Raw genomic sequence first — 23,689 nt, 5'->3', positions numbered from 1 at the left:
AGGCTGATGAAACCAGTTCAAGCAGAAATTAAGACACGTTTTTTTCTTGAATGGCTGCTGTTAGACTGTCATTTGGCAGTGACAGTTCTGATGGATTGGTGTTGCCAGTTCGGAGCTTGGTCTCCTCTAAAGTACCAATCTGCCTTGAGCTCCTGTTTTGCACGTACGGATTGGGTGGCTTGGGTGCGCAGACTGGTATGGCAGCATATTTTACTTGCTAATACATGCACAGCTTATCTAGAGAATTATTTCTCAGTATTTCTGTAACAGACAGTTTTAATTTTCACAGTCACTGGGTAGATACACAAAGAACAGTGTGTGCTCCAGAGGTTGTTACTTGATCTTAATGGAAAACACAGATGTAGGAAATAGTTCTAGGAAGATGCTGCTAATAAGCAGCTAGTGCTCATTCATAATTTTTCTGTAAAAAAGCATTATTATTTTTTATATGCAAATGTTACACAGCGTAGGGTTTTTTTGTCCATCTCTTTTTTATCATTTTCTTTTTGTCTCCTCTTTGTTTTCTTTCTCCTCTTTCCTACCAGATTTCCTGTTTCTGAGTTCCTCCCAAGTTCTCTCCAGTGTCAAGCCCAGGCTGTCCTGTCTCTGCCAGCAACACACTCGCTGTCTCTCTTGGAGTGCCTGGCAGCAGCAATTGGCACCACCTCACTGGGAGACCTTGTGGCAAGCACGCTGAAGAGCTTATTGCCTTCAGAGCTTCTGCTGGGTGACTTTGTCTCTAGAGGTATACCTAGTTCTGTCCATGCACTAAACATCGTTCGTCTAGCAAAGGAAATACAGACCTTGACCCAAAGTTGCTGGCTGAGGTCTGTGGACCATGCAGTGCAGGGTAGCTTTGGTGGAAGGAATCCTGTAGACGGAGAGATCAGGGACAGACAAAATAATCCTATTTGATAGGAACAGTTGGACTTGATGATCCGGTGGATTTCTTCCAACCTGGTTATTCTATGATTCTATGATTTGCTTTTTTTTCATCCCAGATTAGAAGGGGGAAACTCTATGTTTTGGCCTAGTCACTATCTATTTTGACTGTCAAAATTTGGAAATCTTGTCTTTTTCTCCCTACTCATCTCGGATCCACCTTTTTCGTTGGCTTCAATGACTCCACTGGTGTGTTTTTATAAATGTTTGATTTATCTTTTTTTTTTATGAAAATGTACAGGGCATGAATTACTGTAAATGGAGCAAAATCAACCAGATGCAAACTCAGTGCATTCTCTGTAAGTCATATTCTCTGAAGACGCATTTGACCCTTTCCTCCTTCTAAATATTTCGTCTATTCTTTCATGCCTGATCTTGTTATTTGTTTTCTTGGACATTTGTTATCCAACTCCTGGCGAAATATCGGGGAAATCTTCCTGACAGCAAACTGGGCAGTCTTTCTTAAGGGAACAGCAACAATTTCTTTACTGAGCAGAGCTGAAAATGAGACAAGCCCAAATACCATCTTTGCAAAGACAAAGTTTGTGAGGACTGCCATGTGTTCCATTGGGCTCAACTGTATAACTGATGAAGCTTGTCCAGTTGGGCTTTTCTTTGGTCTTCAAAGGGTTTTATTTTAAGGTATTGTTTCTCCCTGTAAAACTTGCCTCATTGCTGTGACAGTGATCAAGTAAGCAGACAGTGAAGAAGGGATTGAGTTAGCTGTTGTCTGGTGGGAGATGAGCTGCACACGTGTGGCCTCATGGAGGTGGTAGGTCTTCTCAGACTGGGGTGGAGATGCCTTTCTGGCTATAGGCAGCCCAGACGGTCATTAAAACAAGGAAACTGCATGCTTTCATCTCTCCTGAGTCCAGTTTCCTCAACCCAGATGAGATGGGCTTGGACCCAGTCTGGGCCTCAACAAACATTTCACTTTTGCTGTTCCACCAAAGGTTTGAATTTACTCTGGGATTATCCTGACATTCAGCTGCCTCAAGGCTCTTGGTTTCCTTTCTGTCTCCTCTCCAGCTGAACGTTTACAGCTGAACTGCAGAAGCGTGTCCTAACCTCAGAGCAAACTCAAGAAAAGGCAGCTCCAGCTGCAGCTCACAGCTTGCCAGAGAGACTCCCCTGGCTGGTCTCTGACAAGCCTGTCACTACAAGTTCACCCCAACCGGCAATTCTGGCAAATGCGAATATGCGTGAAGTTCATATTAGTTCAACATTAGCTCATGTTGCCAGCAATTCAGGAGTTCATTTCCACTGCTTGAATCTTGGTTGAAAGATTTAAGTGCATTTGCCATGCAGCCTCTTAGAGAAAGTTGTGAAGGTAGGCAAGTGTTTCCTTTCCACAAACATCATAGTGGAAGTCACTTCTATAATGTCTTCTGAAATGATTGAAGATTTTAAGTCCTAATGTAGTTGTCATCTCTGCAAGATGTAATAGCATCTAGATTAACTTCCAAAACATCATAGGACATAGAAAAAGTAGGTTTATATAACAATTTTCATTTCCACTCACTGATGCAGTGAGGTCATATACCAATTGCATAAACCCAAATATTTGTTAAGACTTTCTTTTAAAGTAATTTCTACTGCTTTGACTGTATGTATTAAAAACCAGCCTGTTCAAAAGCACTTACCTCCTAGCTAAGGCACTCTGTGCATTATGATCTCTGGAATACCTTCAGCTGCCACAGAGACGTCGCAGAGCTCAACATGGTCATGCCAGATTTTCCATTTTCCTCCTTAAGTCTGTCAAAAGATCCTTTTTGCTCAGAAAAATTAAAATCTGTGTTGATCAAATGTTGGAAAAGGGTTTACTGAAAAATCTCTAATTCGATTTCTTTTTTAATTTGAAATTAGGTCAAATTTCAATGGTTATTTAATGAATGGTATTGTGCAAATATTAGTCACATAGTTGTCATTTTCCCTCCTGTCCTAACTTATTATGGGCGACAAGGATTAATTATTACCTCAGCCCTCCTGTTGGGTGATTCCTGCGTACTCTGAACTGATGACCCAACCTCAGTCCTTGACTAGATCTAGATCAAGGCAGTTTTTCAACAGCTCCCACAAACTTCTGCAGTATGAAAGGTAGCACCGTACCTGATGACCTGGTCTGGTACCAGAGATGTACCCCAAGATTTCGGAGCCAAGACCATTTCCATCCTGCTGGAAAGGCCATTCCAAAGAGGAAGAAAAACTCCTCCCAGAGCCATGCAGAACAGACAGGGGGTTTGCAGGGACTGCATCCGTGGGAAGGGCCATCCATGGGAAGGGGTGGCTCCTGCCCAGCCCCAGGAATGGGAGGCATGTTTGCAGTGGGAGGCAGTGCTCACGGGGTTCCCAGCTCTCACCATTGAACATTGTTCAGAACAAACATAGATGTTGTATGTGAATGTAAAGCTTAATTTGTGGTTTTTACACCCACCACATTTCTTGGAGTTGACATTTTCTGGAATTTTAGGGCCTTTTATCTCCTGGCTGTTGGTTGTTCTTTTTTTCTTGTTCGCTTTACAGAAAGCTAACAGCCCATGTTTTTTCATCTACATAGTGAAATAACATGCAATCAAACTGAACCATACTTTAGTCTAAAGATCTGCATAATGCTGTCCTCTACTCAAAGGTTTACAAACCTGAAGGGCAGTGGGGATGCACATTGGGTTGATAAAACACAATACAGCTGCACCATGACATTGCTTGGGTGGATGCTGAGAAATGTGGAGGAATTCCCTGGGGAAATGCAGAGTTGGAGGGAAACAAATGTCTGTTTCACCCACTGATCCACTTTGTGCCTAAGAGTGAGAACAAAATGATTTCTTTTTCAGAAATGCCTTGGGCCAGCTGTGTCTGAATGGTGCATGGGTTGTTGCTTGTTCCTGGTAGTACCTAAAATGCTCACGGCATGTTTCCAGGTGGAAGAAAGTTATAGCTGAAGAAACATGGAAGAGAGAGGGAAGGGATCCAAGGAAGCAGATATTCAGTGTAAGTGCAATCTCATTCATTGTTAAACTTCAGCCCTTTGTGATGACTTCATAGTTTAAAAGAAAAAACATTTTGCTTACAACTACTGAAAAGCTCCTTGCTCCTCCTGCTCTGTGGTAGAATGCACTGCAATAAGATTAGTACAAGGCTTTGATATGAAGCCTGTAGTGGCAACCTCAGAATATCAGACAAATATTTTTTCCAAGGATGGAAAAAAGATGTGACAGTCACTCTTTTTCTGGGACTTACCAGGCAAACGGAATACTTATGAGTTTTCATTCATTGGCAAGCAGGTTGCAATGCATCTCATTGGGTCCCCGTGTCAGGCACACAATGATGAGCATGCAGAGACGGAAGGATTGCTGTCACCTCCTACCCTACCATCATCAGGTGTGTGGCTTTAACTGGCATCATGAATCACAACCTGAGGGGTCTCTTCAAATCCCGCTGTACCTTGACTTACCAGGATCATTTTTTCAAAGCTGTTCGTTCATTCTTCACCAGAAAGAATGGTGGATTTTGGCACATGAAGCAAGAAAATCAGAGCCAACTGGAAAAAAACGGTAGTAGCCCCAGACAGACGTTGTTGGACATTCCCTATTGGTTGGAAGTTTCTAGTCTAGTTTCAAGGGCATTTTAATTTTCAAATCCCTTTTCTATTGGACACGTATGAGTGAAGTCAGGTAGCAGAGATAAAGGCTATGGGAAATATATGTCTGATTTCTGCTGTAAACCGTAATTATAGTAGTGAACACTTTGGGCTGACAGCATTTTTCAGCAACAAAGTACTTTTGAAATATTAATCTCACATCAGCTATTTGTGTTGAATATCGCCTTATTCAGCAGGCGAGGTGAGCCAATATTATCCTACTATTCTAAACAGTAAAACAGAGAGAGAAAGACAGATTAAGTAACTCAACTAAGGTCAAACAATATGTCCGAGAGAAAACTTGGGTTAAGCTTGGGGATTACTGCCTCCCAGTGATCAAGAAGTGTGGGCACTGTTTCTGAGAAACTGGTGTACATGCCCATATGATAAATTAGATATGAGACTAGTTCAGGAGGTTAGTCATTCACTAATGTGAGGGACATTTTCATTGCATGGCAAAAGCCAACAGGACATGGTGTTTATAGGCAGCAGTGGCCAGATCATACAAAATGTCACCATGTTCCTTACTTGTGCAAGTCCTATGGACTTCACTTTGGGTGACAACACTGGAATAGGCTGCTAAGGGAGTTTGTGGGGTTTTCCTTTCTGCAGATACTCAAAACTCACCTATGTATGTGCCTGTGCAACTTACTCGAGGTGAACCTGCTTTAGCAGGAGTGTTGGGCTGTATGAGTTCCAGAGGGCCCTTCCAACCCCAGCCATTATACGATTCTGTGATTTAGTTTCTTAAAGGAGAACTGGATCTTCAGAAGGTGGTTGGTAGCAGTGTAGAGTTGTGAAGACCTTGTCATTTGGCCAAAACGGCCAAAGTTTTAAATCTTTCAACCTCTCCTCACTACTGGCCCTTTGCCATTCCATTAGCTGAAAGGGATTAATACAGATGGGCCATGATGAGGAACAGAAGTTGTATGTCTACATGGCTTGTACAAGTCGCATGGGAACAGAATCTCTTGAAACTGAACACTGACAGTATAGTAACTTTAGGAAACTAATTATCCCTTAGACAGTTGAGTAAATTTCAGAAAAAAAAGTTTACATTAAAAAAATGGCTAATAATAACAGGGTTAATGTATTTGTATATGGAGGAAAGGAATAGCCAGGCCTTTTGTTTCTGGGTTTCCTTCTATTTACAATGCAGCATGAATGCCATTCAAGGAAGCAACCTCTGCATAACAGGTCTAATTTTTAACAAATCATGTTTCGGCAAAAATGAGCAAGATCCTAGATTTTACTTGGCTTGGATGTTTAAAGTTAAATTATAAGTTATGTAATAAAACAAAAGAATCACTAAACATTGATTTACAGGTTTATTTTGTTATAAGAAATGAAATTTTTATTGGAACGAAATTAAACAGAGCTTTATGTGTTTGTATTCCCCACAGCCTTTTATACTCTACTAATATAGCAATATTCATAAATCAAACCAGAGTTTTCAGATTTCCTCAGGAGTGACCTAGGCAAGAAACCCTTAACAGCTTGCTGAGAGACTTTGAAATTAAATTCAGCTGTAATATCATCATGACTAATTTATGGCTAGTTTGGTTGCTACAAAGATACATTTAAAGGAAGTGAAGTACATTGTGAGGATAAGATAAAAGATGGGCTTAGTATCATGAAGTTAGTCCACTAGAAAGATTTATTCTATGTTTCATTACTTTATTGAACATGGCAAACCAGTCTGTTCCTTAAGAGAGAGAAAAGCTTATGTGATGAAATATGTAAATACTAGCCCTTCAACCAAGCAAAACAGGGAAAACATTAAATATAAAATTAAACCTTTATATAGCTATTGAAGAAGTCTGTTCCTTTTGACATCAGATACATTTATACATGTGTATGAACATGCATGCAGCAGCAGGCACTCGTGTATTGTCTATATACACGCACACATATGGTCTCTGGTTTAGAATACGATTAACAAACAGTACTGTATCACTAGGGCTGAGGCAGATATTATCTGGCAGAGTTTGAACCATGTTTCTGAAATTCCTAGTGTCCCTGAAGCCTGAAGCCCATTTTCATCTCATTGCAACTTTTGAACTTCCTGCAAAGCCAAATTGAGATTGATGACAAAGTGCAACATTTTGGAATTATTAAAGGTATTTGTTTTTCCTTTAATTTCCTCTACCACAGAATTAGAAGGGTGAAAAATTATTCTTTTTTACACAGTAATTATATGTCTAACTTCTCACATTTCACATGGACAGAAAATTCCCTATGAACTCTGCGTGTATTGGGACCTATGTTCTTTATCCTGCTCCAGCATCATCATTACCTCTTGTTTGAGATGTGGATTCTCATTCTGTCCTTGCTGCTTAAAATGAGTGAATCATTTCAGGCACAAGTTAAGCTAACATATTTCTTGGTGCATGTCTTTCTGTGCCATCTGCCTTCAGGTAAGTGGCTTCCTATTGCTGTTGACCCTCCTAGGATATCAAGTTTCTGTAGGTGACCTTCTCCACACAGGCATTATGAGGAGCGGCTGAGAGAGCTGGAGTTCTTTAGCCTGGAGAAGAGGAGGCTGAGGGGAGACCTCATTGCTCTCTACAACTGCCTGAAAGGAGGTTGTAGAGAGAAGGGAGCTGGCCTCTTCTTCCAAGTGAGAGGGGACAGGACAAGAGGGAATCATAGAATCACCAGGCTGGAAGAGACCCACCAGATCATCCAGTCCAACCATTCCCACCAATCTCTAAACCATGGCTCCTCAGTACCTCATCCACCTGCACCTTAAACACCTCCAGGGAAGGCGAGTCAACCACCTCCCTGGGTAGACCATTCCATTGCCTAATGACCCTTTCAGTGAAGAATTTTTTTCCTTATGTTGAGCTGAACCTCCCCTGGTGGAGATTGAGGCCATTCCCTCTTGTCCTGTCCCCTGTCACTTGGAAGAAGAGCCCAGCTCCCTCCTCTCCACAACCTCCTTTCAGGTAGTTGTAGAGAGCAATGAGGTCCCCCCTCAGCCTCCTCTTCTCCAGGCTAAACACCCCCAGCTCTCTCAGCTGTTCCTCATAAGGCCTGTTCTCCAGCCCCTTCACCAGCTTTGTTGCTCTTCTCTGGACTCTCTCCAGAGCCTCAACATCCTTCTTGTGGTGAGGGGCCCAGAACTGAACACAGGATTCGAGGAGCAGTCTCACCAGTGCCGAGCACAGAGGGAGAATAACCTCCCTGGACCTGCTGGTCACGCCATTTCTGATCCAAGCCAAGATGCCATTGGCCTTCTTGGCCACCTGGGCCACTGCTGGCTCATGTTCAGTCGGCTGTCGACCAACACCCCCAGGTCCTTCTCCATGCAGCTTTCCAGCCAGGCTTCTCCCAGTCTGTAGCACTGCTTAGGGTTGTTGTGCCCCAAGTGCAGGACCCGGCATTTGGCCTTGTTGAACCTCCTGCCATTGGACTCAGCCCAGCGGTCCAGCCTGTTCGGATCCCTTTGCAGAGCCTCCCTACCCTCCAGGAGATCCACACTTCCACCCAGCTTAGTGTCATCTGCAAACTTGCTAAGGGTGCACTCGATGCCTTCATCCAGGTCATTGATAAAGACATTGAACAGGGCTGGACCCAGCACTGAGCCCTGGGGAACCCCACTTGTCACTGGCCTCCAGCTGGATTTCATACCATTTCCCACCACTCTCTGAGCCCGGCCATCCAACCAGCTTTCCACCCAGGAGAGTGTGCGCCTGTCCAGGCCAGAGGCTGACAGTTTCCGAAGCAGAATGCTGTGAGAAACTGTGTCAAAGGCTTTACTGAAGTCCAAGAAGACCACATCCACAGCCTTTCCCTCATCCAAGAGTCTAGTAACTTTGTCATAGAAGGTGATCAGGTTAGTTTGGCAAGACCTGCCTTTTGTGAACCCGTGTTGACTGGGCCTGATCACCCGGTTCTCTTGCATGTTCTTCATGATAGCACTCAAGATCACCTGCTCCATGACTTTCCCTGGTACTGAGGTCAGACTGACAGGCCTGTAGTTCCCTGGATCTGCCTTGTGCCCCTTCTTATAGATGGGCATGACATCGGCCAGCCTCCAGTCCAGTAGTACCTCCCCAATAATCCAGGACCACTGGAAGATGATGGAAAGGGGTTTGGGAAGCACATCCGCCAGTTCCCTCAAAACTCTTAGGTGGACTCCATCCTGCCCCATAGACTTGTAGACATCTAGCCAGGCAAGCAAGTCTCTAACCACCTCCTCTTGGATCATGGGAACCTCGCTCTGCTCCTCCAACCCCTGGGGTTGTGTGCAGAGGGAACAACTTTCCTTACTAATAAAGACTGAAGCAAAGTAGGCATTGAGTACTTCAGCCTTGTCTTCATCCCCTGTTACTGTTGTTCCCTCTGCATCTAGAAGGGACTGGAGATTCTCCCTATTCCTCCTTTTACTGTTGATATATTTGTAGAAAGATCTTTTATTGTCTTTCACAGACTTGGCCAATCTGATTTCTAGTTGGGCCTTAGCCCTCCTGATTTTTTCCCTGCACATTCTTGCTTCCTCCCTATAGTCCACCCAGGATGCCTGCCCCTTCCTCCAAAGCTCATAGACCTTCCTCTTCTTATTGATGTCTCTCAGGACCTCCCTACTCAACCACGCTGGTTTCTTACCCCGCCGGTTACTTTTCCGGAACATGGGAACGGCTTTCTCCTGAGCTGCTAGGAGGAAAGTTTTCTTTGAGAAGTCACCAGATTTTATAAGCTTTAAAAAAAATTTGGCTTCATTCAGTCTCAAGTATGATTAAAAGAGCTGCCCTGATTTATTGGTGTCAAACAAAGTATGTTTGGGTAGAACATTATTTTGTAATGGAAAAAGCATCAGTGGAAGCACTGCCTATCAGCACAGTTTGGGCTGGATGAGGCCTGAGACTTAAATTGCAGGAGTCTTTAATACAGGAGAAAGGCAAGACCACTAAAAACATTGTAACTAGAAGGCAATCTCTTGCTCTGCCAGGCAAAGGTAGCAGTGAATTCAACCTCAAAAACATCTGGGGTTCTGCTTATATGATATATATTATTCTCAGATATATGAGAATTGCCTACTTTGTGCCTCACCTTAGCTGTGCAAAGAAAACAGAAAGAAGTTTCTCATTTCTATCCTACCAGGAGTGATAAGAAACTTTCTGTATACATGAATTTAATAAGGAAATAATATTCTCCAGTTGGTAACATAGTTGCTTCCTTCTGTCCTTTAATTCTTCACTTTTTCTCTTTGCCTTGTAAATGACAATCATTTTTGTTCTTGCACATTGTCTTACCCAAAGCAGTGCTCTGCCAGAGCGTTGCCACCAGGATTTGCCTACCAGTGCCTGCCCAGAGGCAAATGGTTCCTGTTGAAACAGGTCCAGAGGAGGGCTACGAAGATGATCAGAGGGCTGGAGCACCTCTGCTGTGAGGACAGGCTGAGAGCTGGGGTTGTTCAGCCTGGAGAAGAGAAGGCTCTGGGGAGACCTTATAGAGACCTTCCAGTACCTGAAGGGGCTACAAGAAAGTTGGGGGGGGCTGTTTACAAGGGCTTGGAGTGATAGGACAAGGGTGAATGGCTTTAAATTGGAACAGGGAAGAATTAGATTAGACATTAGGAAGAAATTCTTCACAATGAGGGTGGGGAGGCCCTGGCCCAGGTTGCCCAGGGGCAGCCAGGCTGGATGGGCCTTGGGCAGCCTGATCCATGGGAGGTATCCCTGCCCATGGCATGGGGGTTGGAACTGTATGATCTTTAAAGTCCCTTCCAACCCAAACTATTCTATGACTCCATGAAACGGAAAACCCAGTATAAGTGTCTAGCGATGCAGGGTAGCCAAGACAGCTGTTAACAAATCAGTTTGTCCCAGCGCATCCTTGTCACACCAAAACAAACAAAAATCATCATTTTTCTAAAGCATTTTTAAAAGGAGAATCCCTGTGCAAAGGGAGCTCTCTGTGAGACTGCTGCTCATGCACTTCCTGAAACCACCATGTTCATTTTTTTCCCAAAATATGCAGCTGAGGTGACTTTGGCTTTAAATCTTCTTTATGGCCCTTTGTGATGCTATTGAGACTACAGCTGAGGCTGCTATCAAGACAAGTTATTAGCAAATATTAAGTCAATTCAGTAAGCTTTGGATAAAAATTATATGGAATACTGGAATGGTTGGGCTCAACGATCCAGTGGGTCTCTTCCAACCTGATGATTCTATGATTCTATACTGGAATTGGCAGTCCTCTGAACCTATATGCATTTCTTCTAGCAGACGTTCCATTTGTCCCACTTTCAGACAACTGCTCTTGGTCAAAACACTCCACATATTTAAAAAAGGTGGTCCTCATGCTGTAATTTTTAGCAGTGCTTCTTTTGGGTGAATAAAATTGTCTTCTGTCTTTAACACATTTAATGATTATTTAAAAGCAAATTGATGAATAGAAGAAAGCATGCTCCCACTTGGGGCAAATTTATATTTGGGCTGATTCATAATAATTAATCTTTGTCTAAGTGGAATGCATTAATTTCTCCTACTGGTGTTGACTACACTTCTGCTTCTTTTCGAAGTTATATGGTTCTGCTCCAGAGGCATATTTGCTGATTAAATTGGACCGCAACTGGGTATTTGGGTTATGTCACTTATGCAAACGATCTTTTAAAGAACACGGAGTACTTGTTTTTGCAGATATCGCACACTCTACATTTAATCACAGACCTTTGTAGCTTGTTATTTCTAGAGTTCGGATTACTGCAATTTAAAAACCTCTCTGTCCTTGCCATTGCTCAGTGACATAAAATAAACCCATGAATTAAGAAACAAACCACAAAACTTGTCAACTTGCACTGAGAGACGGATTAAAAAAAGCAAGGATGCTTTACGGCGACCTGTAAACGCCATCTGCAGCACAGCTATAAAGGGAAATGTTATAAATTTCCATGTAACCAGAGCTACATTTTTTGGAGTGCTGTGACCCCCGGCAGTACCAGCGTGAGTGGGTGAGTTGCAGACATGTAGCAAGAGAGGGTTCGTCCCCACGCTGGGTCTATGGGAGGGAGAGGGGGAAGGCGAACAGAGTAGAGGAAGGATTTCCTGCAGTTGCCTGCTGCTCATCCGTGGAACCCACAGCCGGTGCCCTGGTTTGGCCTGGCGTTCGCTCCACTCGACCCTGCCTGGGGTCGCTTGGGGTGGGCCCTGAGCCCGGGGGCGGCAGCGGAGATGCAGCTGGAGCTGGGACAGCCTCTGCAACCCTCGATGGACTGAACTTCTCCAAGTTCCTTTTATAGTAAAATCGCTTTGTCTGGCCCCGCCACCCCCCTCCTTGTGCTCAGCGCAGTGGAGGTGCCAGCCCAACATGCCAGAAATACTCCTGATCCCCGGAGACGGAGCAGCGGGAACAGCCGGGGTCCTGCAGCCCGTACCCCAGCATGAGCCCCAGCCCAGCCGCTTGTCCCCCCAACCCCACCAGGTCCCTCTCTAGCGAGTGACAGCAGTAGTATTGCTCCTTGCTTCACTGTAAACGAGGCATCTCAGGAACGAACAGAAACCATCAACTGCCTGGGATAACAAATAACATACACGCAGGACAGGATTTCACTGGCTGCAGGCTGAAAAACTCTCCATAGCGTCATTAGTTTCTTCTGTACCCTGTTTTTCCTCTGCTGTGCTGGTCCTGAGCAGCTCACGCTGCTGCTGCCAGGGCACGGCCAGGGTGGTAGGCAGGGAAAATAACATGAAGTGTTGAGGAGGGCAAGTACCATAATCTGTTGCTGAGTTTGGCTGTGCTCCATTCCCAGTTCTGATGTCTTCTGACTTCAAAAAGGGCTTTGGCCCTAAGTCTTTGCCAGTATTCTACCACAATTTATGTGTCTAGATACCTCCTCTAGGTCAGGTAATAGCTTGAGTGGGAATAACTGGCATCAAGCTGCACTCAGTGGAGATACACAAGGATGGAAGCGCACAGAGGGAGAATGAGTGGCAGGGAGCAGAACAAGGTAAGAAGGTCTCAGGTTGCAGTAGGGGAATCAGGGAGATGCTGTGAGCTAAGGAGCTGCTGATGAGGCTGATAAGGAAAATGTGGAGATAAGTAAAGAGAGCAGTAGGAAGGACAGACAGAGTGTGGATGTCCTCAGGACATGAGCAGGGAATATGAGGCAGAGAAGGCATTAGGATGAAGAAGACAAGGTTGGATAAGAGGTGAGAACGGGATGAGGGCAGGACATTTTGGGTTGGAGGTAAGAAGGGGCAGACTTGCATTCGGAAGTTAAATGAACTGAGTTGAGTCATTGCCTATCTGGATGTTGTTTTCTCCTCGTTCAGCTCTGAGCTCTGGCAAAGGTTTCCTGTCTTTCCCTAGGGTTTCTAAGGACCATCTGCATCTCTGCCAGCATGTGGGGTAGATGCCTGTATGCTCATTGCCTGTGTGACTGCGGGTATGATGCTAAATGTGAGAGGGCATCTCTGGTTTAGGGAAATTCTGTGCTGCACAACAGTGCAATCATAAGTGACATGACAGGGTACTGCTGAATACTGAGGTAGGCTTTGTCTCTTTATGGATTTTTTTTTTAATTGATTTATTTCTATAGGCCTCCTGCTGCTCTGGGTGGTTCTGCTCCAGTGGAAGAAGAGTGTTATCTGTCAAATTCCTCTTGCTACGTGATGTGAGGTGAGTCTGGGACTTAAGGGCAAGGCAGGATGGCCCCATAATTAAGGTCTCATGTATTTGAACACCACCCTGATGAATGGCATTCAGTTTCTTCAGTCACCTGGTCTAAACTCTTTCAAGATGACTACTTCTGTGGTTTTGGCCAAGGACTGGTTTTTGCAGATGTTTCAATAGATGGTGACAAGAATTGGAGTTTGCATGCACAGCGTAAAAAGCCTGTGAGAAATGCTGTTTCTGGACAGTATGGACACCACAAAATTAGTAAAGCTTTTTTACTTTATTCTGATTATTTCTCACTCCTCCCTATTCTCACAACGTGTGATTTAGCTGCAGGAGTAGATATGTTGCTTTTGGATGATCCAGTAATGAGAAGTGCAGAAAACTCATGAGGCTATGAACAACTTTGACTTCTGTGCTAAAGTAAGGCAGCAAGTAAGGCGTGGTGCAATGCAGTAAACAGCAAGTGGAAAACCAAATATAAAAATCATTAAAATGTACCCTCCACTCTGTGCAAATGAGTGGCAGAAAATTCCTAGGCAGATCTTTGGGAATTTAGCTGCTGTTGCTGAACTCTAGTTACTGTGAAGACCGTGTTCATATACATCCTTGTGCTTTTGCATAGGTAAGGTCCCATTTCAGCCTCTCATCTGACACCGGATCATATTTATTCTGACACTAGGTGTTATGTTGCACTGTGAATAAAATAGTTACTTGCTGACAGAATAACTTCTACTTGCCTTGAGGGCTGGTGACACAGTGCCCTGACTTAGAGGCTAAAGATGGCTGATGAGTTCCTGCATCTCTGGACTCTGCTGGGAACCCGAACTGTTAACCTGATGCTCATTTTTTATCTGTTTTCCACTGAAACAGTTTAAAAGCATCTCTTTTACTGTGAATTCTTGCTTATTTGTCTTAAAAGGGGAAAAACACCAAACAGGAATTAACAAGATGCTTTTCTTTGTGACTTCAGTCCTTTATTAGGAAGTTTATGATCAGGCTTTCGGGAAGCTTTCCTTGAATTATTCTAAGGTTCTAATGATAAAAAACTCAGGGAGGTCATGCACATGGGGGATTTAATACTCATTCAGAACCATCTGGCGTTAGATTACATGCAAGGAAAGAACAAAATCTGGCAGTAATATTCATCTCCATTAACCCAGAATACAGACTGATATGATTATAGCAGAGAAAATACTCTCACTCTTTCACCAGGAAAAGCTCTTGATAGACCAGGGCTAAATTGGTTTATAAACCCAAAGACTTCTTGAAGCATGGGTCTGCACTTTCATAGAGTACATTTGCTTTGGATTTTTTCTTTTTAACTTTGATAACTAATATGTTAAGGTATAAAATATTGCTAGGGTGAAAGGTTGTATTTGGAGCTCCTAACTTACTCTGTGGGTCCAGTCTTAGTAGTCTAAGCACAGTGCTGGAGTAAAGCCCATTCATGCTTTGCCTCAACCTCACTTCTAGACCATTACTGAGATAATGCTTCCAGAAACATCCTCAGCAAAACTTACAATGATGTCAGTAGCGATTAGATACCCTTCCTCCAAGACCCCAAACCAGGTATGTGCTTCAGCATGTGCTTGACCTGAAGCACACTGACTAGTGAGGGCAACTGATGTAAACCTCCTGGGTGGAAAACTGGTTGAACGACTGGGCCCAGAGAGTGGTGGGAAATGAAGTTTACTCCAGCTGGAGGCCAGTGACAAGTGGGGTTCCCCAGGGCTCAGTGCTGGGTCCAGCCCAGTTCAATGTCTTTATCAATGACCTGGATGAAGGCATCGAGTGCACCCTTAGCAAGTTTGCAGGCAACACTAAGCTGGGTGGAAGTGTGGATCTGCTGGAGAGTAAGGAGGCCCTGCAAAGGGATCTGAACAGGCTGGACTGATGGGCAGAGTCCAATGGCATGAGGTTTAACAAGGCCAAATGCCGGGTCCTGCACTTGGGGCACAACAACCCTAAGCAGTGCTACTGACTGGGAGAAGCCTGGCTGGAAAGCTGCATGGAGGAGAAGGACCTGGGGGCGTTGGTCGACAGCCGACTGAACATGAGCCAGCAGTGGCCCAGGTGGCCAAGAAGGCCAATGGCATCTTGGCTTGGATCAGAAAACGGCATGACCAGCAGGTCCAGGGAGGTGATTCTCCCTGTGTACTCGGCACTGGTGAGACCGCTCCTCGAATCCTGTGTTCATTTCTGGGCCCCTCACCACAAGAAGGATGTTGAGGCTCTGGAGCAAGTTCAGAGAAGAGTAACAAAGCTGGTGAAGGGGCTGGAGAACAGGCCTTATGAGGAGCGGCTGAGAGAGCTGGGGGTGTTTAGCCTGGAGAAGAGGAGGCTGAGGGGGAACCTTATTGTTCCCTACAACTACCTGAAAGGAGGTTGTGGAGAGGAGGGAGCTGGGCTCTTCTTCCAAGTGACAGGGGACAGGACAAGAGGGAATGGCCTCAATCTCCACCAGGGGAGGTTCAGGCTCGGCATAAGGAAAAAAATTCTTCACTGAAAGGGCCATTAGGCAATGGAATGGTCTACCCAGGGAGGTGGTTGACTCGCCTTCCCTGGAGGTGTTTAAGGTGCAGGTGGATGAGGTACTGAGGAGGCATGGTTTAGAGATTGGTGGGAATGGTTGGACTGGATGATCTGGTGGGTCTCTTCCAACCTGCTGATTCTATGATTCTGTGATTCTGTGAAACCCAGTTTAGAGAGTGAAGGATGTTGGGGAGATGGTCACTCCTTATAGAGATTAACTGTCTTTCACCCTAACTGCTGGGCAGGCTTTCATCAGCCTCCTGTGCTGCTCGCTAATTCTTGAATCATTTTCATTTTTGTCATTCTTCATAAACACAATGGCTTCTCCAGCGATGGTCTCTCTCTGTTCTCAGAGATTTCCTCTCCTCTTCCCTCCTTTCCCAGCTTGGCACAGCAAGTGCAGTCAGATAACTTCTCTCCCTCTGTGATTCACTTACTATACAGAAAACAAAACCATATGGAGAATGAGAAAAGGCCATTTATCTCAAAGTCTATTGAGATGTGAACATCTCGCATTAAGGCTTCAGTTCAGCCAGGCTTTCTTGCACGTGTCTCTGTCATCTCTTTCCACAAGAACAGAGATGGACTCCTGCATCAGCCAAAACAATCCTCTTAGCTTGTCATCTGGTTTCTACTTAGCATGGTCCCACGTACAAAACATTCAAAGTTAAAAAATAATCTTGTTATGTATTTTCCTTTGTTCTGAGAAGCCACCTGTGCCAGCTCCCCCTTTGGAGACTCTGTCTGGTGAAGGGAATTGTTATCATCCAGAGATAAGGATGTAGTTCAGTAAATGCAACATGCGTCAAGCTTGACAAAGGAAAGTTTGTTTTATGTTTACTAATTAGATGTTTCCTCCCAAGTGGCTGACAGAGAATGATATTATTCAATTACTAGCTGCTTTAAGGAAGGGAGACCAGAAGATGGAGTCCCAGTAATTCCAGCTGTGCGGCTGGTTGAGGGGAAGCAAAGACAGCACGTTGCCCAGCTCAATGCTTCAGGGTGCCCTGGTGCTTCCTTGGCTGAGGAAGACCTCAAACATGTAAATAGGTATTTAATGCTGCTTGCCTGAGATTACCTTCCTGCTTCCTTTCTGCAGCCCCCACCGACAAAATCAATTGACAGCTCACACAATTAGGGGTGAAAGCCCCCATCTTTCATGCTTCTGGAGAATTAAGTGTTAAAGAGCCCTTTGGGACATGGCTCTGGTGGATATCCTGCAGTGTCTGCTGGTACAGTTTTGCTTTCTTCTCCAGGCTTGTAACACATTCACTGACGATTTATGCTGCAGTTGGAAACCAGAACCCAGGGCAGCCTGTTCTCTGGCTTCATGCTATAAACATAAATACACTCTCATAGTCATTTGTATCTGGTTCTTTCTATCTGCACAGGGATTTTATTATCTCTACAAAATGATCCTGAAGGGGAGCAAGAGACTAGCAACAAATGGAAGCCCTCAAACAGAAATAAGAACAAAAACAAGTAAAGGGCAGGAGGCTGCTATGAGACCATGCAAGTGAGAGCTGGCAATTAACAGCAGGTATTAAAGTAGCTGTTGGAAACTACATGTTTTCTTACAAGAGCTCATCTTTTGAGTAGGAGCTGCTATCGGATCACATCAAAGTCATTCTGGTCTGAAGTGCATTTTGAACACGAAGAAAACTTTTCCCACCTCCCGTTTTGAACAGAATGACTTGCTAAGTTAATGACAGGCCTTTAAATTAACTCATGTTGTGGGGCAGCGAAGCAAGTGATGTGGAAAAAGAAAATGCAAGCAATTATGGTTTAAATAAACCTCACCCATCGTGTTATTATAAACTACCTGAGATGAGACTTCAGCAGTGTTAAATTCATCCACCAAACGAGTTATCCCAGCTCTCCTGTGTGAGAAACCAGAGATTTTGAAAAGTGTGGGAAACACTGAGTGATTCCAGGCAGACAGTTGTGAGCTCTCAGCTGCTTTCTCTGAGTCCTCACAAAGCCCTCATTTGGGTCCTGGTTTTGTTGTTATTTTGCCCCTAATCTGCTGAGAGTCTTGAACTGAGAGACCCCACATGCTGAAAAAGACAAGGAAAATGGGTGTGGGCAACAGGGGGAAAAAAAGGGATTGAAAGGATCTCATCTGATGCTTTTGCTGAATAGAAAAAGTCCATACTAACCCCCTACTATCTACCAATTCTGGACTTTGCTGAAAGTAAATGTCTTTCACGTCGCTTTGGCCTCAGCCATCCTGAAGAAGCCGACGTGCTCTGCCGGCTTTGCTTGCATAGGCAAAACTGTTGCCATGTTTCAATCTCTGCTCTTGGCAAACTGCTCAAACTATCATATTTCAAATTATTCCAGCTGTTCTACACACCCTCAGAGATATCATCAGAAAGTAGTTGCTTACACTGAGATTACTTTAGTGATATCAAAGGGTGTGGAAGAGGGCTGCTAATTAGTAAACCCTCAAGGTACAAAGATATAAATAGCCCTGAAGCAGTGAGAGCAGATCCAAATCCTCACTCTAACATTATCTTGGGATGAAAGCATTACGTGTAGAGTGGTTCCCTAGAGAAGAGTGATAGAACTTTCCTGTGGAGATGAACAGCAGGTCTTGTTTGTATTGATAAAGCTCCTTGTCAGATTGTGCAGCATATTATCAATTTATCAAGCCACCTGCCAAGCCTGAGCCAGGAGCAAGAACTTAGTCTGAGATGAGCAATCATTTGGAGATAGATTACTGTACTTATTAAAATTAATAAATAAAAGAGCACCTATCCCAATGTCCTTCACCAAAAGCTAACATACTTTTGGGATCCATCCAAAAAGCAAAAAATTGTGATAAACAACTAAAATTTCTCAGCTGAGTGTTTGCTAGAAAAATAAGCCTCTTCTAGCCAATACAGTCATGGCAGAGGGGAAATGCTAGGGTTGAAAGTGATGGAAATTGCAGCATTACCTTTTCTTGGTCTCTTTGCACACTTGGCAGCTACATCCCCCACCTCACTGCTCCAGTGACAGTTCATTCTACCTCTTCTAGCATAACTGCAACTGGCAAAGCTGGTGGCTGCTCCTGAACACCTGCCCTATGTTTTGAAGCAAGTTGCTGTACTCTTCCACTCTTTCCTTTCTGTAGGGACTACTTACGGGATTGGGTTTTTTTAGTTCTGTGCTGTGTCTCTTGAACGCAACAAAAACCAGCCACTTGCAGGGGCTTGACAGCACTATCACCCTGTGATAAACTTAGAGAACTTGGTCTTAAAGTGAAGGCTGTCTTAAGGGGAGGAAGGGGGATGACATGCAAAACTTAAACCAAGCTTCCCGTCAAAATACCAACCCAGCTGTAAGCATGGTCTTGCACAGCTGTTCCCAAAGGCACGGTTGGAGCAGTGCACGTAAGGAGGGCTTCTGCAGGACCACACAAGTTTACTGCTATTCTTAAATCCTAGTCTTGCAACTGAGAAACTCCTGCCAAGTTGTTTGAGACAGTGGCACCTGGGAAGTATTATATGAGCCTGTATTGCATCATGAGAACCCTATTTGCACTTAATTACACATCTCCTTTTCCTCCTCCCTATATAACAAGCAAGACAGATGCTGCATCTACAAAGTGAGAAAGAAATACAGTTTTTAAGTGGAATCTGACAGCCAGAAACCCAAGAGCAGGCCTCAGGCGAGATCCCAGCAGTGCAGATCCTCAGAGTACCAAATGGTTCAGACCTGTGATTTTTGGTGCTATACATAGCAGTGATCCCATGTATCCTAGCACAGGTGGGTTTCAGATTGCCTTGTACTCTTACTTCCTTTTGCTGAAATGCTGGTGGAGAGGTATTGACCTTCTTTCTCTCGCTTAGTCCCTCTCCGTGAGCCCAGCCCTCGGCTGAAAGTCTGGATGTTATCTTCACAGACCTGCCAGCTGTTTTATATGGTGTCGATCATATGAGCCTTACCCAAGACGTATTAAGATTTCTCTTAAAAACTGTTCCACTGGAACAGGCTGTCCAGGGAGGTGGTTGAATCACCTTCCCTGGAGGTGTTTAAGGGACAGGTGGACGAGGTGCTGAGGGACATGGTTTAGTGTTTGATAGGAATGGTTGGACTTGATGATCTCGTGGGTCTTTTCCTACTTGGTGATTCTATGATTCTTGCAAGGATTGCCTTGCCCCTGTGTTTGGTGCAGTAGCTTAACAGGCACCAGTTGGGCTAATGCAGGCTGCTTTTCCAAGGATGGGCAGTGGGGAGGCAGGACAGCCTCATAGCAGCTTTGCTGGCCCACAGCACAAGCAGCAGCAGCACTGTGCTGTGTTTAAGAGGAGCAGATCCCCTGTAAACATACGCAGCTGGTAGGTGGGCGCGGATCCATCCCCAGCTAACACCCATCTGAGGCCATGTGTTTATTCTCTGGAACGGCTGGAAGACAAGATATTTCTGTTTCACAGGGCTATCCCAGGGTGTACTTACTACAAATGTGCAAATTGGACTTCTTAAAGCAATTCATTGGAAGTGTGGGTCTCATGAGCATTTCTAACTTGGGCTTATTACTCAGAGACCTGCTGTTGTGTGTACTTAGGGGCTTTACCCTTTTATCCTTCCCCTACTTACAAACCCAATCCCCTGCAATGTAATTCAAGACAGGAAATATCTTTTCTGTCAGGCCATGGTGATGCAGTCTGGCACAAACCTGGGCTGCTGTGAGGGGATGATCTTCTTCCCGCTGCCCTTTTCCCACAAGCTCCCTCACGCTAGCTTTGCAGTTCATGGGTCTGGGCTTTAATTCTGTGGGTTCTTTAAAGAAGTCCCAAAAGGTATGATGAAAAAGTAAGTTTATGTGATATAACTGGGTGAAGAAAGTGGATGTGGAGAATGCAAATTTAGCAAGGAAATTTTCAGTTTACCTTGTTCAACAACTGTGTAGATGATGATAATTGTCTTGACTGAGAACTAGAGTTCCTCGTATGTTGTATTGACTCTTCACGTGCATGGAGCTCACTTGAGCCAAAGTTTAAGTTACTGCGGATCCCAAGCTACTTCTGAATGACTCCTCTGTATGATGGCTTTTGGTACAAAATGGAGGGTTTTTTCTGGTTTCACTTTAAAAGTTGTCTCATTAAATCTGTCGCTTATTTAGGAACATTCATAGAATCATCAAGGTTAGAAAAGACCTTTAAGATCATCAAGCTCAACCATCAACCCAACTCCACTGTGCCTACATACAATTATGGAATCACTAAGGTTGGAAGAGACCAACATTCTGGATTTAAAAAACAGGAGAAGGAAAATATATGTGAGCAAATTCACACTTTGACAGCCTTCAAAACTTCCAATGTCTTTTCAGATGATGGATAAGTTCATTCTGTAGATGAATCATTAACATTTTTCATGTATTTTCATTTTAATATGTATTACAGTTCCAAACAAATATCAGGATACCTTTAAAAAAAGACAACACAACAAACCAACAACAAAAAAGAACCACACAACCCTCACACAACCAATAGTTTAGCTTTCGTGTTTACTTTGACATGTGGTTTAAGCACATTCTTCTAAATATATCAAGGTTAGGTGGTGATCTGGCACATTAAGAAAACATACGTGTCTAGCTTTGCAGCTGAAATGTGAGTCATTATTGCAATTAAATGGTTTATGTGCTGAGAAACACAGTGTCTTTATATAACACAAAGTGCTCTTTATAAAGCAATGTATATTGACTACTATGAGGTGAAAAAAATATTTCCTTTACTACAATTGTGATTGATTTCTTCTCTGTTAATTTCTAGTAAGTTATCCCACACACTCAGTTTTAAATGAGTTTCCATTTTAATGAAGTGTCTCTTTTAATGATGTGTCTGTTTCAATGATGTGTGAATTCCAGTCAGAAAAAGCTACTTTACACAGAGATGAGAAGATGGCATTTTTCCTCCTTCTTCTCTTCAGGAGCTGTGTCCTGTGACCAAGTTTCCCAGTGAGACAACAGCCCAGGTTTCCATCTGTATTGGAAAAAGCACCATGAAGATGACCTCATGGATAGTGCTGCTTTTCAGCTCTCTCCAGAATCTGGTAAATTGCACAGTAGGTGGATGTTTCCATGACTAAATTCCTTTCAGAATTGGGAAAGTGATATTCATTCGCATTCAAAGCTTTTTAATGTGATTGCATGTCATCTGGCTAATTAATTATTCAATAAGCTGTGCCGGCCAAGGAATGTAAAGTGGAATTGCTTTAAAATAGCAATGGTATGAGATAGTCCTTATAATTAATGCTGCTTTTGCTCAAACTTTCTCACAACTTTTTGGCATTGAATTAATTCTGGTTTTCACATTAATAACTGGGTGGTATTCAGCGGTACAACATTTCTTTCCTTGTATTAGGGATATTCCTCCTTGTGAGGGGTAGGACCTGCGATCCTTCAGGGTGAGCTTAACTCAGCTGTTACATGGGCAGGCACTTGTCAGAATAAAGACTAAGTTAGCGGCTTGGAAAAAAAAGTTATAATTGGAACATCATGGAAAACTGTATGGATCCTGCTGGAGCTGGAAGGCTGCAAGTGTCTGTCTTTGATGGGTTGTCTTGGACGTCACTTCTGGTTACACATGTGCCTAAATATTTTTGCGGAGGCAGTCCCTCAAAGCACGCAGAAACACCCACGCTCTTCCAGAGACTATCCAGGGACACAAACACTTTCCACTCTCCCCCCAGGGGAACTTGCCTTGTCCTCGCCTTGCTGAGAGGTGTAACCTCAGCAGCAAATGCAACTTTGTCTGGATGGCAGGGTAGACATGGTAGCACTTGCTTACTGCTGACTCAGGAGGAACAGACGACCACGTACCTGTTGGGGAGTATCTGAAGGCACAGGGGTTTCTTTTGGCTGCAGAACGTGTTTCCTGAGGCAGCTGAAAGATTCCTGGACTATGAGTGCTATTCCAGCCAGAGTCTCCAGGCATCTCATCCCACATGAGCTGCACATAGCTGGAGCAATGCAAGGAGCTCTCCTAGAGAGTATACTCATTTCTTAAACCAAGGATAACATGTTTGCCTCCTCTGATCTAGGATATGTATATCTTCGATTGCATTAGCATGTGTGTTTATCTAAGAATAGGCAAGAAAATTAACTGTATTTTACTCATGCTGCAAGTATGAGGGAAGATGGACAGCACCTTACTCTTGCTCAGATACTCCGCTTGAACCACAAAATGGGTTAGGTCAGATTTTTCCTCAGTCATGCTCTTTCCAGGTCACTCTGTAAGAGCTGGCCTGCAGCCCTGCTCCCTCCAGTACAGCACTGAGGATGAAGGGAGAGGTTTTGCTACCCTGTGCAGCTCAGCTGGGGATGGTCTGGCTGGCCAGCAGGAAAGGAAACATACTGTGGTGTGGGGCTGTTTGCTGAAAACCTCCACACAAAGCAAACCTTGAGTCCTGCTTAAAAAGATATGATTCATCTGCTTGCTTGTATTTGTTCTTTCTATTGTCTCAGACACATTGCCTGTGCCGTGCAGCTGATGCCTGGAAAGAAGGATGCACCTCAATTGCCCACAGCCCTAGTTTGCTCTGTGCGCAGCATGCTCACTATACATGGCCTGAAACCTCCAATCTCTATTGCTGAGTGGGTTGAGCATGGTTTTGCTGAAGCAGATTTTAGGGTAAAGCCACCCTGTGTGCACAGCCTATGGTGCTGCTCCACTGTGGTGGCACTGGCAGTGAGAGGCATCACGCTGTGCCTGGCCCCAGCATCAGCCCCACTCAGCCAGTAGCCAAGGGAGAATGGTCTAGCCAAAAAAAACCCTTGGCTTTGAGTATTTCCAGAGAGGACTCTGTGTACCCACTCAATATCAATATGTGGTAACTACACCACACAGGCTGGTGTAGGCTCCAGCCTACACCGATTGAAGAGGGATTTGTTTAAAGTTATGTCATTTTTTTGAGAATACTTTGGTGAAGTTTCCTTTTTTCATTTGAAAGAAAATAGAAATGTGT

General features: G+C 44.1%; 1 long non-coding RNA gene across 2 annotated transcripts in view; it reads left to right on the top strand.

Moving 5' to 3' along the window:
- The window catches only part of LOC138725005 (uncharacterized), a 118,339-nt gene that overhangs the window by 12,923 nt on the left and 81,727 nt on the right, over window positions 1-23,689 (top strand). The window contains exons 2-5 of one of the 2 annotated variants that reach the window (XR_011338168.1): window positions 3,774-3,930; window positions 6,594-6,699; window positions 13,125-13,204; window positions 21,653-21,775. This is a non-coding gene — a long non-coding RNA (uncharacterized lncRNA). The remainder of the gene's footprint in view (window positions 1-3,773; window positions 3,931-6,593; window positions 6,700-13,124; window positions 13,205-21,652; window positions 21,776-23,689) is intronic. The other variant, XR_011338169.1, reaches the window with a different exon arrangement.

The sequence above is a fragment of the Phaenicophaeus curvirostris genome, chromosome 11 (assembly GCF_032191515.1).
Source record: "Phaenicophaeus curvirostris isolate KB17595 chromosome 11, BPBGC_Pcur_1.0, whole genome shotgun sequence".
Lineage (NCBI taxonomy): Eukaryota > Metazoa > Chordata > Aves > Cuculiformes > Cuculidae > Phaenicophaeus > Phaenicophaeus curvirostris.
Note: the sequence above shows the minus strand (reverse complement) of the source record. Positions and strands in the feature narration are given on the sequence as shown.